Genomic DNA, 16,754 nt, shown 5'->3' with positions numbered 1-16,754 from the left:
GAGGAATGGCAAAAATCCAAACAGAGAAACGCATCGGTTAATTCTTTTGAAAGATGAATCAAATAGAATTAGGTGCATCATACCGCATACATGCATAGAGATGATAGGTGTACTGGAAGATCACTTATTCTCTGTTTATTGAAAAAACAAACAAAAAAAAAAACAAAAAAAACAAAAAAAAAAAAACAAAAAAAAAAAAACAAAAAAAAAAACAAAAAAAAAAAACAAAAAAAAAAACAAAAAAACAAAAAAACAAAAAAACAAAAAATATAAACTTCAGAAAAAACAATGCGCCTGTACCATGTTCAGTACACCCGTACTAAAATCAGGGTTATGAACAAATTTTCAACTCAATACGGGCGTACCGAAATGAATACGGCAGCATTGGCCATAACGTCCACACCAATACGGGCGTATTGAATTCAATATGGCCCGTATTGGCCCATTCTCATTCATCACAACATCTTCATTCCTCTGCATACTTCATCTGTGAGTGTGTTTGAGATCCCTCCAACAGAAAAAGCCGAAATCAACGAAAAAAGGCAAAATTCAGAAAATCCAACAAATATACAGAATAATTGAGCCTGGAGAGGCTTGCCGAAATAATACTCCCGCATCATACAGAATAACTGAGCCTGGAGAGGCTTGCCGAAATAATACTCCCCAAGAGACATCTCAACTTGCACTCTTGGGCTGAACAGAAAATCCAAAAAATTATACAGAATAATTGAGCCTGGAGAGGCTTGCCGAAATAATACTCCCCAGAGACTTCTCAGCTCACACTCTTGGACCAAATTCCCAGTAAGAGCTATCAAAGCAAGATCAGTAAGATCCCCCAATGGAAGCAATGATCATCCAAACGAAATATCCGAGTCAAAGGACTCAGACTTCCTCAGTGGAAGATAGCTGTCCAACTCGAGCGACGAGTGAAGCTAAGCCTGAAGAGGCTTTCTAAATAATACTCTGGGATACATAAGATCTTCAATCCCCATTCGCCTACTCAGAGGCACCCCTTCAAAAAGCAAAAAATCAAAAACATCAATAACCATTCCCCAAGCGGAATCCGGCACTCAGCCGAACACCGAACATCAAGATCATTCGCCTACTCAGAGGCACCCCTTCAAAAAGAGAAAAATCGAAAAGATCAATAACCATTCCCCAAGCGGAATCTGGCACTCAGCCGAACACTGAACATCAAGATCATTCGCCTACTCAGAGGCACTCCTTCAAAAAGAGAAAATCAAAAAAGATCAATAATCATTCCCCAAGCGGAATTCGGCATTCAGCCAATCATTGAACGTCAAGATGATCCGCCTAACAGAAGAGGCTAATCAAAATTAACGATAGAATCCCCAGCGGATAATAGCCTACACAGAGGCAACAAAACCAGAAAAACAAAAAGAGTCGCCTGAATAAGGATAATCGGGATACTCCACCAACGTCGAAAAGACGTCAGCCAATCATAAGGCACTGCTTATCTCAGAAAGAGCATCTTCGTGTCTACAACCCAAGGAAACAGAAATTCCTCAATGGGCACTAACTACGCAATGGAAAGTTGGGACACAAGAACCTATGAGTAACTGCACATCCCCTAGACGGATCCCTGCATTATCCAGCCCTCAGTGGCACAAAAATCAAAAACAATCGTCGAAGCAGCATCGTGGACTATGGAGACAAAATCATCACAAATCCCTGGAGAGGGCAAACTCAACTGCCTAGGTTGCCAGAAACACCGAAGCAGAGCCTGGAGAGGCGGTACTCGGCTACCCCGAGGTTGTCAAGAACACGGAGGTATGCAACTGCCAGTGTCGTCAAGAACACGCTGGTATAGCCTGGAGAGGCGGTACTCGGCTACCCCGAGGTTGTCAAGAACACGGAGGTATGCAACTACCACGAGGTTGTCAAGAACACGTTGGTATAGCCTGGAGAGGCGGTACTCGGCTACCCCGAGGTTGTCAAGAACACGGAGGTATGCAACTACCACGAGGTTGTCAAGAACACGTTGGTATAGCCTGGAGAGGCGGTACTCGGCTACCCCGAGGTTGTCAAGAACACGGAGGTATGCAACTACCACGAGGTTGTCAAGAACACGTTGGTATAGCCTGGAGAGGCGGTACTCGGCTACCCCGAGGTTGTCAAGAACACGGAGGTATGCAACTACCACGAGGTTGTCAAGAACACGTTGGTATAGCCTGGAGAGGCGGTACTCAGCTACCCCGAGGTTGTCAAGAACACGGAGGTATGCATGAGCCTGGAGAGGTGACGACTAATACTCACCCTGGAGAGGGCAAACTCAACCTGGAGAGGCTACTCAACAATTTTCCCACCTGAAGACACTACAAGTCGGAAGGATGGCTTATTCCCCGGACAATTGGGTCAACTCCTTTACTTATCAAACGGTACACCAAAAGGCCGTTTGACTAAGTAAATGGGGGGCAGCTGTAGACCCCTAAAATTGTCCGGGTCGGAAATAAGACTCGAAGACTCTCAAAGATCAAAGGAAAGTCAGCCAGAAGGACTCCCAGAAGACCATAGGATGACTATCTGTAGGTTTAGAGGTCTTAGAGTAGCCAAAAATAAGAAAGTGGGAGGTTTGGAGCTCAATACGGCCTCCTTGGAGTTCAGTACGGCCGTACTGCACATTTTGTACTACAATACGGCCGTACTGAAACCAATACGGCCGTATTGAAGTTTCTGTATTTCAATACGGCCGTACTGAATTCAATACGGCCGTATTGAAGTACAAAAACTCAATACGGGCCGTATTGATCCCAGGGGCCGTACTGCGCCTCATCCCTATAAATAGGACGTCATTTGGACGTCATTTGACACTTTTACACACAGTTTTGACTCCCTCCTTGAGTATTCTGGGGTTTTTGAGCAGTGTTCTGCCCTAGAAATCTCTCTGGGAGTCGATCCGACGAAGTTCTTGAGTCACGAGCCATTTGCTTGAGTCTCGAACTTAGTCGAAGGGAAATCTTTTGGATTTCCATAGTAAAAATTATTTTTTAGGAAGGAGCGAGCGAGCTTGTAGAGGGAGGGAGCGCCAAAAAGCCTCCTAAACTTCATTGATATATAAAAAGCACGCTTCAAGAGGTTTCTTCTCTAAAATCCCTTCTTTTACCGCTTTCTGATTGTTGCATATTTAAATTCGTCATCATGTAGATATTTAATATATAATCGTTTATAATAAATAGGGGTAATTTAGTAATTTTACGCTATTATTTAATAAATAATCCGTCATAGGGAACCCGAAAGGGGCGTTGTGGGGTGCTAACACCTTCCCCGCACGTAACCGACTCCCTTACCCAACTCTGGTTGTAATGGCCAAAGTTGATTTATAAAATCAATTGCCTTAAATCTTTTTCCAATGTTTTGAGTAAAATATTGGTGGCGACTCCAAGAACCCTACCTTTTGCGAAAACTACTAATCCATGGAGGGTCCCGCTTGGGATTAACATGGATTGGTGAATCATTTTAATAAAATTGTTAGTTCGACAAGGTCTCAGTTTGAGAATAAGTCGTTCTAACAATCCACCACTTTCCAAAACTTTAAAACGAGTCATGACCATCGTCGCGAATGCCAAGGTCCGTTTCGGCGGGTGGCGACAAGGACGTTTTAGAATTAATTCACACAGATATTTGTGGACCATTCCCTACGGCATCTTGGAATGGGGAACAATATTTCATTATGTTCATAGATGATTATTCAAGGTACGACTACCTATTTTTAATTCATGAGAAGTCTCTATCCCTAGATGTTTTCAAATCTTTTAAAGCTGAAGTTGAGCTTCAACTTGGAAAGAAAATTAAGGCCGTCAAATTTGATCGTGGTGGTGAATATTACGGTAGATATGATGGATCATGTGAACAACGTCCAGGGCCTTTTGCACTTTTCCTAAGGGAATGTGGCATCGTTCCTCAGTATACTATGCTTGGGAAACCAAGCATGAACGATGTTGTAGAACGTAGAAACAGGACTCTTAAGGATATGGTGAGAAGTATGATTAGTCATTCTTCCTTACCAGAGTCATTGTGGGGAGAAGCGCTTAAAACTGCAGTCTACATCCTAAATAGGGTACCAAGTAAAGCAGTTAACAAAACTCCTTATGAGCTATGGACGGGTAAAAGGCCAAGTCTAAAGCATTTACACATTTGGGGTTGTCCGGATGAAGCGCGTCCTTATAGGCCGCATGAAAGCAAGCTGGAGTCAAGGACTGTTAGCTGTTATTTTGTTGGTTATCCTGAACGCTCTCGGGGCTATAAATTTTACAATCCCACTACTAGATCATTCTTTGAGACGGGGAATGGGAGATTCCTTGAGGATGTTGAGTTTGGGAAGGAAGAGAACATAAGAAATGTTGTCTTTGAGGAAGAACCTGTCATTAATAGTGATCAAGTCCTCGTGCCTATTACTATTCTAGTACCTACCCCAGTAATAGGTGACAATCATGGAGTTATTCCTGACATTATCCCAATGCAAGACAATATTGAGGTTCTCCCTCAAATACCTATAGAGTAAGCTCAACAACCTCAAGAAGTGCCATTAAGGAGATCCACTAGAGAAAGGAGAAGTGCAATTTTAGATGATCACATTGTGTTTCTCCAAGAACATGAGGACGACATTGGTTTAACAGAGGATGATCCAATCAACTTCTGTCAAGCTATGCACAGTTCTAACTCTCAAAAGTGGATTGATGCCATGAAGGATGAGATGAAATCTATGCAAGACAACGATGTTTGGGATCTCGTTGAATTACCTAAAGGTGTGAAACCTATTGGTTGTAAATGGATATTTAAAACCAAGAGGGATTCAAAAGGTAATATCGAGATATATAAGGCTCATTTAGTTGCTAAAGGTTTCACTTAAAAGGAAGGAATTGATTACAAAGAAACCTTTTCTCCGGTTTCTTCAAAGGATTCTTTTAGATTAATAATGGCACTCGTAACTCATTATGATTTAGAGCTCCATCAGATGGATGTTAAAACTGCGTTTCTAAATGGCGACATTGAAGAAACGATTTATATGATGCAGCCAGAAAATTTTGTGTCTGGTGACTCAAAGTCTATGGTATGAAAACTAAAGAAATCCATCTATGGTCTCAAACAAGCTTCCCGTCAATGGTATCACAAGTTCCATCAAGTTATTACCTCATATGGTTTTGAGGCAAATATAGTTGATGATTGTGTTTATCATAAGTTTAGTGGGAGTAAATATATATTTTTGGTGTTATATGTCGATGATATACTGCTTGTTAGCAGCGATATAGGCTTATTGCACGAAACCGAGAGATTTCTAACAAAGAATTTTGAAATGAAAGATCTTGGTGAAGCCTCTTTTGTATTAGGTATTAAGATACTAAGGGATCGTTCTCATGGTATCATAAGGTTATCACAAGAGAACTATATCGATAAAGTTTTAGATAGATTCAACATGGAAGATAGTAAACCAGGAGATACCCCTATAGCCAAGGGAGACAAATTTAGCCTCAAATAATGCCCTGATAATGACCTTGAAAGAAATGAGATGCAAAAGATTCCTTATGCTTCAGCTGTGGGAAGTCTAATGTATGCTCAAGTTTGTACTCGTCCCGATATTGCATTTATAGTGGGAGTTTTGGGCAGATACTTAAGTAATCCTGGGATGCAGCATTGGAAGGTAGTAAAGCGTGTAATGTGCTATTTGAAGAGAACAAAAGGATATATGCTCACTTATCAGAAGTCTAACAGTTTAGAGATCATTAGATACTCAGACTCTAATTTTGCCGGATGTCAAGATAGTAAACGCTCCACATCTGGATACATCTTTATGTTAGATGGAGGAGCTATCTCTTGGAAGTCTATTAAACAGACTATTATAGCTTCTTCAACCATGGATGCAGAGTTCATTGCTTGGTATGGGATATGGCTGCGAAATTTTATCACTAATTTACGTGTGGTTAATGGCACTAAAAGACCATTGAAAATCTATTGTGATAATAACTCTGTAGTTCTTTATTCCAATAACAATAGGAGTACAACCAAGTCAAAATTCATTGATATAATGTTTCTGGTTGTTAAGGAAAGAGTTCAGAATAAGCAAATTTCTATAGAACATATAGGGACTAATTTTATGCTAGCTGATCCACTTACTAAGGGTTTGGTGCCTAAAGTCTTTCATGAGGACACTGCTCATATGGGTGTAATTCCTTATAGTACCTTAGTTTAGTGGGAGTCTCATTTATGTTTTATGTCTTCTTTATTTTTAATTTTTCCAAATGTTTGTATTATTTGGATTTTCTATAGAAATAAAGTTGACATATCTATTTTGAGCTTATTTTGTGCAATATATATATGTTGCGTTTTGAATGGATCTCTATAAAGAATAAAGTTTGGACCAGTTGGAAATAGACATGACTAAGACCATGTTGCATGTAATTTCCATGCCACTTATCCATATTTGATCTATGTCATTGAGTGCATAAAATTGTAGTGATCATTATCGTTTAGTCACATTAGATAGTGATGAAAGATGTAGTGGTTCCTTATTGTTGTATGAGATGGACCAGATTGTTTAAGGGGAGTCTAAAAGTAAATAACATACGGTTGTGCGCCTAAAGATTTTTGTAATATAAATACTTAAATGAATATAAAGCCCAAGTGGGAGATTGTTAGAAATTTTATTTCTAATAATTATTGTGGGCTACATATATTATTTATAGTATTTATATTAGTTATTTACATTTGGTTGGGCTTAATAAAAGTGATCTAATTTTAGTGAGCCTTTAGACTGACAACAGGAAAAACTGATATGGGCCCAAATAAGTTGAAACCATATTTGGCCCGTTAGGGGTTAATGGGAACCCTAATAGGTTTAAAATCGTAAAGATGGTCATGGTCCCCAATATGCCAATTCAGAAACACACATCTCTCTGTCTCCCCATCAGAAGAGTTGTCGCAACTCGAAAATTTCCGATCTCGCGACTAATGGTTTAGACATCCTTTTAAAAGTCTCATCAATTAAGTAATGCCTGGACACCAGACTAATCCTTAATTAATGGTTTTGAAAAATGAGTTCATGGAATTGCCACCAATGTTTTACTCAAAACATTGGAAAAAGAAAAGGTTTTTAAAAAAATCCAATATTGGCCTTGATAACCAAAATTGGGTTCGGGGGTCGGTTACGTGTAGGGAAGGTATTAAGCACCCCTACAACGCCCTTAATTGATACCCTATGGTGAAGTTAGCATTACAAATGATAATAATATAAATATTAAATACCCTTTTATTAATAATTATTTACATGCTTGAAATTTAAATTATACAATTAACCTTAAAATGTCTACATGATAATTTTTAATTATTATAAAAATATTTATTATAGAGAAGAAATAAATAAAATAGAGAAAGAGATTAACTGAAATACCTCTTGAATGAGCTCTATTAATCATCAAAACAGGAATATTTTAGGTGCTTTGTGACAACCTTTCACACTACAATGCCTCACAAAACCTCAAGAAATACAAAAGAGAGAGGGAGAGAGAAAAAGAGGGAAATTTCGAGCTCTAAGGAGTCTGGAGAAAATTTTGGAGTCTGGAGAACTGTGCCCAAGTTGTCTATTTATAGACTTCAGAAAAGGGTTTAGAACGGCCCGTTCAAAATCGGAACGACCCGTTCTGGATCTAGCCGTTACGTGTTAATTTAGTGTATTGGAACAACTCGTTCTAATATCGTAATGACCCGTTCCAGAGGTGCTTTTAACACATAATTGCCATTCTGGAACGACCCGTTCCAAATTAAGAATTCACGCCTCTTTTGTTACTTGGAACGGCCCGTTCCAATTTGGGAATGGCCCGTTCCAAATATAGGATTTAGCCTTTTTTAAAGAGCCTGGAACGGCCCGTTCCAACTTTGGAACGACCCGTTCCAATTTCGGAACGGCTCGTTCCAATTTTAGAACGACCCGTTCCAATTTAGGGTTTTAGGCCCCTTTTTGTAAATTGGAACGACCCGTTCCAATTTTGGAACAGCCCGTTCCAGGCTACTAAAACCAGCTTATTTGGGCTTTTAGCCTTCTGATGTCATGTCTTATTATTTCCATGATTGGGAGCTCCTTTCCTTGATAATAGACGTCCATTTCTTCATTTGTATGCCCCCTAGACAAAATTGGGTGTCTACAGCTGCCCCTCTTTACTTGTCCTTTGGAATAACTATGTTTTGCTTTTCCAAAGGCAAGTAAAGACGTAGACATTTCGTTCGGGTCTTCACTTTGTCTCTTTGTGTGATGCTTCTACGTTGCTTCCCTTGGATAGGTACATTTGCTCGTATCCTCACCCTTTAGAGCAGTTGCGTACTCTATTGCGTAGCAAGGCTGACAAACTGTACACCTGATCTTCAGTCTTCGAGTAGAAGCTCCATTGTTTCTCTTGTGATAGTGAGGTGAAAATTCGGATCTTCACTCTTGTTTTGACAATAGATACCTTCATGTTGTTTCCTTCAGGTAGACGGTGTTCCCTATTTCCTTGCCCCATGGAGCAACTGAGTGTTGGATTGTATGCTCTATTAGGTGTCAAGGATGGTGAACCGAAACATCTACGCTTCAAGATCCATGTGAATGCCCTATGTCGCTTGCTATGTCCAAATTTTCTCCTTTACTTCAGCAGTGTAGATGCCCCACACCATTTCTTTCGGGTAGATGGTGTTTACCCGTATCCTTGTCCCTAAGAGCAACTGAGTGTTGGTTTATAAGCTCCGTCGGGTGATAAGGATGGTAAACCGAAACATCTAGGCTTCTGGTCTTGATGTAGATGCTTCCTAATGCTTCTGCTTGTCTCATGGTAGTGTGTTTCTTTATTTGTAGCTTGTTAAAGAGGGAGTATATTCTGAGCTCAGCCTCTCCAAGCTGGACTGATATTTAGGGCTTCAGCTAGCCCATTCTAAAGGTAGGTAACCCTCTTTGTTGTTGTAGTATTTTCGTAGCCTCTCTAGGCTGTAGTATTTTCGTAGCCTCTGCAGGCCGTAGTATTTTTGTAGCCTCTGCAGGCGTAGTATTTTCGTAGCCTCTGCAGGCCGTAGTATTTTCGTAGCCTCTACAGGCCATAGTATTTTCGTAGCCTCTGCAGGCCGTAGTATTTTCATAGCCTCTCCAGGCCGTAATATTTTCATAGCCTCTCCAGGCCGTAGTATTTTCATAGCCTCTCTAGGCCGTCTATTGGTGCTGATGATGTGATTGCCCCTTGACGAGGATTGTTGGTAAGTGGTGCCCTTGTGTTGGTGGGCAAAGGAGTAGATGGCTGATAGAGATTCTGGTGCTGCCCCTACCATGTGAGTATTGTGATGCTTTGTAGACACCCAATTTCGTCCAGGGGGCTTACAAACAAGGAAATGGACCTCTGTTTTTGAAGGGAAGGAGCTCCCGAAGCGTGCAGACAAAAGGATAGGACATCAGAGGGCCCAAAAGCCCAAATCAACTTTTTAGTGGCCCGGAACGGGCCGTTCCAGAATTAGAACGGGCCGTTCCCAAGTCCAGAACGGGCCGTTCTAGATTTGGAACGGGTCGTTCCAAGTTTTTAAAAAGGGCAAAAAAACCTAAATTGGAACGGGCCGTTCCAAAATCGGAATGGACCGTTCCAAACCTAAAAAAGGTGTTAAAATCCTTAAACCGGAACGGGCCGTTCCTAAATTGGAACGGGCCGTTCTGGTATATTAAAAGGGGCCCAAAATTTGTACCCAGAACGGGCCGTTCTCATTTCAGAACGGGCCATTCTGGTTCCCCAGAACGGGTCGTTCCGATTTCAGAATGGGCCGTTCTGGGGTACAAAAATAAGGCTCAACGGCCAGATCCAGAACAGGCCGTTCCGATTTTGGAACGGGCCGTTCTGGACCCTTTCTGAAGTCTATAAATAGACTGCTTGGGCTCACTTCTCAAGGACCCCGAAAATTTCGAACAACACCCTTTAGAGCTCGAAATTTCTCTATTTTTCTTTCTCTCCTATTGTATTTCTTGAGTATTGTGAGGCATTTGTGTAGTGCGAAAGGTTGCCACAAAGCACCTACAATATCTATATTAGAAGATCTAACAAAGCTTGCTACGAGGTATTTTAATCAATTTTCTTCTCTCTCTTTTATTTCTTATTTTTGATAAATATTATTATAATAAAAGCAATTATATAAATATTTTAAAGTTAATTGTTTAATTTAAATTTCAAGCATGTAAATATTATCATTAAAACGGGATTCAATATTTATATTATTATTGTTTATAATGTTAACTTCGTCATAGGGTACCGATTAAGGGCGTTGTAGGGGTGCTTAATACCTTCCCTACACATAACCGACCCCCGAACCCAATTCTGGTTATCAAGACTATTATTGGACCTTTAAAAACCTTTTCTTTTTCCAATGTTTTGAGTAAAATATTGGTGGCGACTCCATGAACCTATTTTCAAAACCATTAATTAAGGATTAGTTTGGTGTCCGGGCATTCCTTAATTGATGAGACTTTAAAAGGATGTCTAAACCATAAGTTGCAAGATCGGAAATTTTCGGGTTGCGATAGATGGCGACTCCACTGGGGACGTTTTAAGAGGGTCAGAGCCATTTAATTGATGAAGTTAATAAAATAAAAATAATAATTGAAATATTTTTCCCCTTTACTTTGTTTGCTTTATTTGTTTGGCTTTAATATCTATTTGCTTATTTAAATTCTGCACTTTTTGAGATAAAAATTGTACACAAACCTTTGCACACAATAGTTCCCCTACACCCGGGGGCATGAGGGTAATAAACATAGGGAGTGGTTGACGTACGACCGGCCCAAGTTTGGCCTTGGAGCCTGCGAGCCTTGTCGGAAATCACACTCAAGGTGATAACCGGTTACTCTAGCCCGAAATACTCCGACAGACCTTAGAGTTTGCCAGGTGACGGCGACAGAGAAGAAATTAAAATCCCGATAGGATACGTCCTATGCAAAAGTAGGGATATATAAAAATAAGAAATGTCTATCTGAGTTGGAATCGAAAGGTGGCTCGAGTATTCCCTTCGAAAGCAAGAATTCACAAAGGTTTCACTCCAAATGCAAAACACCGACGTTCAAGCAAGTGGGAATGCGTTCCTAACATAGTTCAACCAATTGTCAACCATGCCTCTCTAGGGGGCAACCTCGATTAATCTCTCTGTGTACGAATCACGAACTCGGGGCATGCCCGGGCCTTCGAGCTTTGTTAAAGGGGCACGTGTAAATTGAAAATTCTATTTTAATGCCATACATTTTTCTACTTCATTTCTTTTCTCCCTTTTATCTACTCTAAGTCTCGTTAACAAACCATAAATGAACAAGTACATTTGAAATAAGGACGTCATCAGAAACAATGGCTTAATACGCAATAAAAAAACACATACAGATCAATCAAATTGGGCATGACTTGTGGATAAAAGTCCAAATGAAATCAGCGCAAGGGGCATCCCCCTTTAATGAAGGAATGAAAGATGATCACAAATGCTGCAAAGACAAAAGCCTGGCAGGAAACCCATTAAGGGGGCTGCGCAAAAATTAGGGCAAGGTCCGCTAGGAGACTCACAAACAAAAAAGAGTAGCCTAGGCAAAAGGGAGGATCAAAAGAAAGTGTCCGGTAGGGAACACATCTCAAGTAACCTAGGCAAAAGTTAGGACAAAGCAGCATCACGAGCTGAAAACCGAAAGGCGGCTCGGGAAGATCATTTAATCAACATGCAATCCCATGTCATCACTTAACTTTGAAGGAAATAATAAGCCAACGTGGAAAATGATTTCCTCACTTTGAATGTGCTTGTTCATCAGCCTAAACCACTAGCCTACCTCGACCAGCCATTCTTCTAAAATCATTTTTGAAAAAAATCCTTTCTAACAAAACTTCTGCAAAAAAATATATGTATATATCCTCTTCCTCTCTTTCTTCTTGACCTATATGGCATTAAGATAAATTTGAAAGATACACAGAAAAATGCACAGTGAATACTCACAGAGAGAAGGCCGAGATGTCCTCAAACAGAGGTTAGAGACACTTGATCACACATCTACTGGATAGTGAAGGAGCCACTGAAGCTTGGGCTCAAAAGAACATATCTTGACAGTAATCAAGATTGGGATGGATGGAAAGAAATCGTTAACATTAACCTTAACACGTACAGGTTAATTTCCCAACAAAAAAATTGAATTGCATATTTAGGAACAAACACATGAGCATAAACTACATTGCATGCATATGAGGTAGGGGCATTTGGAAGGGAGTTACACACAAAAAATAATAATAAATGATAAAATCATTCTTGTCTTGCATTTTCATTGCATCCATGCATCCATGCATTCTACTTGCTATGGGTCAGAAAGAGTCATCAAGACGAAACACAAGCTAAACAGCCAACCATGAGCCAAGCAGTGGCAAACGGAAACCCCAAGTGATTCTATATGCCCACTAAGCAAAGACATATCAACAGTGGAATAAAATAGAATCGACCCAACAAGCAAGTCTGTAAGCATGAATAGGCCATCGCACCTTACTCCTCAACTAAATGAAGGATGATCAAAAAATGTCAAGACCAGGAATGACTTCCTAACCATAGCCAGGAGCGGCTTCCAAAATAATACTCCTCAATAAAGATTAAGCAAATAACATCATCATGGAATAGATCCCTCCACCAATGATGACAATTAAAAAAGCAAAAACAACATGAGAAAAAGGCAAGCTTCGTAAATGTTGAAAAAGCTAAAGCAATTAAAAAAAATAGAAAAAAAATAAAAAAAAGCAAGCTTCAAACGCGAAAGAGCCGAAGCTAAACAAAAATGAAATTAAAAAAAATCTACCAAAAGCAGGCGCCTGGAGAGGCATCACAATACTCAAATGGCAGGGGCAACATTGTAATCCCTGCCAGTCATCCACTTCTCTGCCCACCAACATAGGGGCACATCAAACATCTCCTACCCGTCCACCTGGGGGCAGTCTTTCATCCAACAACACCAACAAGAAGGCATAAAGTACAAGAACAAAGTGGGTTACCTGACCTTAGAGGAGGTCGGCTGAAGCCTTAAAATATCAGTCTAGCTTGGAGAGGCTGAGCTACGAAACTACTTTAACAACAAAGTGGGTTACCTGAGCTTAGAGAAGTTCGGCTGAAGCCTTAAATATCAGTCCAGCTTGGAGAGACTGAGCTACGAAACTACTTCAACAACAAAGTGGGTTACCTGACCTTAGAGGAGGCCGGCTGAAGCCTTAAAATATCAGTCCATCTTGGAGAGGCTGAGCTACGAAACTACTTCAACAAAAAAAAGTGGGTTACCTGACCTTAGAGGAGGCCGGCTGAAGCCTTAAAATATCAGTCCAACTTGGAGAGGCTGAGCTACGAAACTACTTCAACAACAAAGTGGGTTACCTGACCTTAGTGGAAAGGGTTGCTAGATCCTTAAAACTAGTACAAGATCGGTAAGGGTTACTAGATCCCCAAAACTAGTACAAGATCAGAAAGGGTTACTAGATCCCCAAAACTAGTACAAGATCAGAAAGGGTTGCTAGATCCCCAAAACTAGTACAAGATCAGTAAGGGTTGCTAGATCCCTAAAACTAGTACAAGATCGGTAATGGTTGCTAGATCCCTAAAACTAGTACAAGATCAGAAAGGGTTGTTAGATCCCTAAAACTAGTACAAGATCGGTAAGAGTGCTAGACCCTAAAACTAGCAGCGGGCCGGCTGAAGCCCTAAATATCAGTCCAGTTTGGAGAGGTTGAGCTCAGAATATACTCCCTCTTTAACAAGCTACAAATAAAGAAACACATTACCATGAGACAAGCAGAAGCAGTAGGAAGCATATACATCAAGACCAGAAGCCTAGATGTTTCGGTTTACCATCCTTGACACCCAACAGAGCATACAATCCAACACTCAGTTGCTCCAAGGGGCAAGGATATAGGGAACACCGTCTACCCGAAGGAAACAACGTGAAAGTATCTATTGTCAAAACAAGAGTGAAGATCCAAATTTTTACCTCACTATCACAAGAGAAACAATGGAGCTTCTACTCGAAGACTGAAGATCAGGTGTACAACTTGTCAACCTTGTTACCCAATAGAGTACGCAGTCAATGCTCAACTGCTCTAAAGGGTGAAGATACGAGCAAATACACCTGTCCAAGGGAAGCAACGTAGAAGCGTCAACACAGAGACGAGAAGAAGACCCGAACGAAATGTCTACGTCTTTACTTGCCTTTGGAAAAGCAACACAGCTATTCCAAAGGACAAGTAAAGAGGGGCAGCTGTAGACACCCAATTTCGTCCGGGGGGCTTACAAACAAGGAAATGGGCCTCTGTTTTTGAAGGGAAGGAGCTCCCGAAGCGTGCAAACAAAAGGATAGGACATCAAAGGGCCCAAAAGCCCAAATCAACTTTTTAGTGGCCCGGAACGGGCCGTTCCAAAATTAGAACGGCCATTTCCAAGTTCGAAACGGGACGTTCTAGATTTGGAACGGGCCGTTCCAAGTTTTTAAAAAGGGCAAAAAAACCTAAATTGGAACGGGCCGTTCCAAAATCGGAACGGACCGTTCCAAACCTAAAAAAGGTGTTAAAATCCTTAAACCGGAATGGGTCATTCCTAAATTGGAATGACCCGTTCTGGTATATTAAAAGGGGCCCAAAATTTGTACCCAGAACGGGCCGTTCTCATTTCAGAACAGGCCGTTCTGGTTCCCCGGAACGGGCCGTTCCGATTTCAGAACGGGCCGTTCTTGGATACAAAAATAAGGCTCAACGGCCAGATCCAGAATGAGCCGTTCTGATTTTGGAACGGGCTGTTCTGGACCCTTTCTGATGTCTATAAATAGACTGCTTGGGCTCATTTCTCAAGGACCCTAAAAATTTCGTCCAACACCCTCTAGAGCTTGAAATTTCTCTATTTTTCTTTCTCTCCTATTGTATTTCTTGAGTATTGTGAGGCATTTGTGTAGTGCTAAAGGTTGCCACAAAGCACCTACAATTTCTATATTAGAAGATCTAACAAAGCTTGCTACGAGGTATTTTAATCAATTTTCTTCTCTCTCTTTTATTTCTTATTTTTGATAAATATTATTATAATAAAAGCAATCATGGAAATATTTTAAAGTTAATTGTTTAATTTAAATTTCAAGCACGTAAATATTATCAATAAAAGGGGATTCAATATTTATATTATTATTGTTTATAATGTTAACTTAGTCATAGGGTACCGATTAAGGGCATTGTAGGGGTGCTTAATACCTTCCCTACACGTAACCGACCCCCGAACCCAATTCTGGTTATCAAGACCATTATTGGACCTTTAAAAACCTTTTTTTTTTCCAATGTTTTGAGTAAAATATTTGTGGCGACTCCATGAACCTATTTTCAAAATCATTAATTAAGGATTAGTCTGGTGTCCGGGCATTCCTTAATTGATGAGACTTTAAAAGGATGTCTAAACCATAGGTTGCAAGATCGGAAATTTTCGGGTTGCGACATGCCTCTCCAGGCGCCTTCATATGGGATGTTTGGTAAGAGTTTGGTGATGTTCTTGTCAAGGTGAGTATTGTAATGCCTCTCCAGGCATTGTTTGTGGTAGGTTTTTTTCTTAATTTCATTTTTATTTAGCTTCGGCTCTTTCATCTTTGAAGCTTGCCTTTTTCTGCTATCATTTTTTTTGAATGCTTCAGCTTTTTTTTGACATTTTTGAAGCTTTTCCTTTTTATTGTCATCATTGGTGGAGGAATCTATTCCCATGATGTTATTTGCTGAATCTTTATTGGTGAGTATTATTTTGGAAGCCACTCCTGGCTTTGGTTAGGGAGCCATTTCTGGTCTTGGCATTCTCTTAGATCATCCTTCATTCAGTTGAGGAGTAGGGTGCGGTGGCCTCTTCATGCTTATGCGCTTGCTTATTCGGTCGACTCCGGTTCTATCCCGTCTTGCTGTTGATGTGTTTTTTTTCTTGGTGGTTATATGAAACCACTTGTATGGAATGCCCTTGTTGGGGCTATGCTTTTTGACATGATCTCGGATTTTAAGGCACTGTAGTTGTTGATCTTTTTTACGAGTGCTTCAACCGCTTGATTCCTCCAGCAAGTGATGGGTAGACACACACAAAGAATGCAAAAATGCAAAAGAAAATGCAAAGCAGAAATGGATTGGATTTTTTTAAAATTTTTTTTTGTGAACTTATACCCTTTTGTGCACACTTGTGCCATATGCATGTTATGCAATGATGCTTCTCTATGCTAATGCTTACAATGCAAATTTATTTTTACTTTCAAGAAATTAATCTATGCGCATTGATCAATGACATGGATTGTTAGCCTTTAGCCTTGTCGAATTCAGTGTTGCTTCTTGAACCTAATTTTTGTGTAGTTTAGCCCTCTCGCTTGTCTCGGATACGATATGTTAGCACTTAGATTAGGTGTACTTAGACTCTGTTCTAGGACACCTCCATCTTATCCTTGTGAGTGTTCACTGTGCATACTCTGTGTATCTCTCAAATTTATCTTAATTCCATATAGGTCAAGAGGAAAGAGAGGAAGAGGATATATATATATATATTTTTTGTAAAAGTTTTGGTAGAAAGGATTTTTTCAAAAATGGTTTATAGAAGAATGACTGGCCGAGGTAGGCTAGTGGTTTAGGCTGATGAACAAGCACATTCAAAGTGAGGAAATCATTTTCCGCGTTAGCTTATTATTTCCTTTATAGTTAAGCGATGACTTGGATTGCATATTGATTAAATGATCTTCTCGAGCCGCCTTT

Source organism: Cajanus cajan, chromosome 1, assembly GCF_000230855.2.
Source record: "Cajanus cajan strain Asha chromosome 1, NIPB_CcT2T_4, whole genome shotgun sequence".
Taxonomy (NCBI): domain Eukaryota; kingdom Viridiplantae; phylum Streptophyta; class Magnoliopsida; order Fabales; family Fabaceae; genus Cajanus; species Cajanus cajan.
This window is presented reverse-complemented; position numbering follows the sequence as displayed.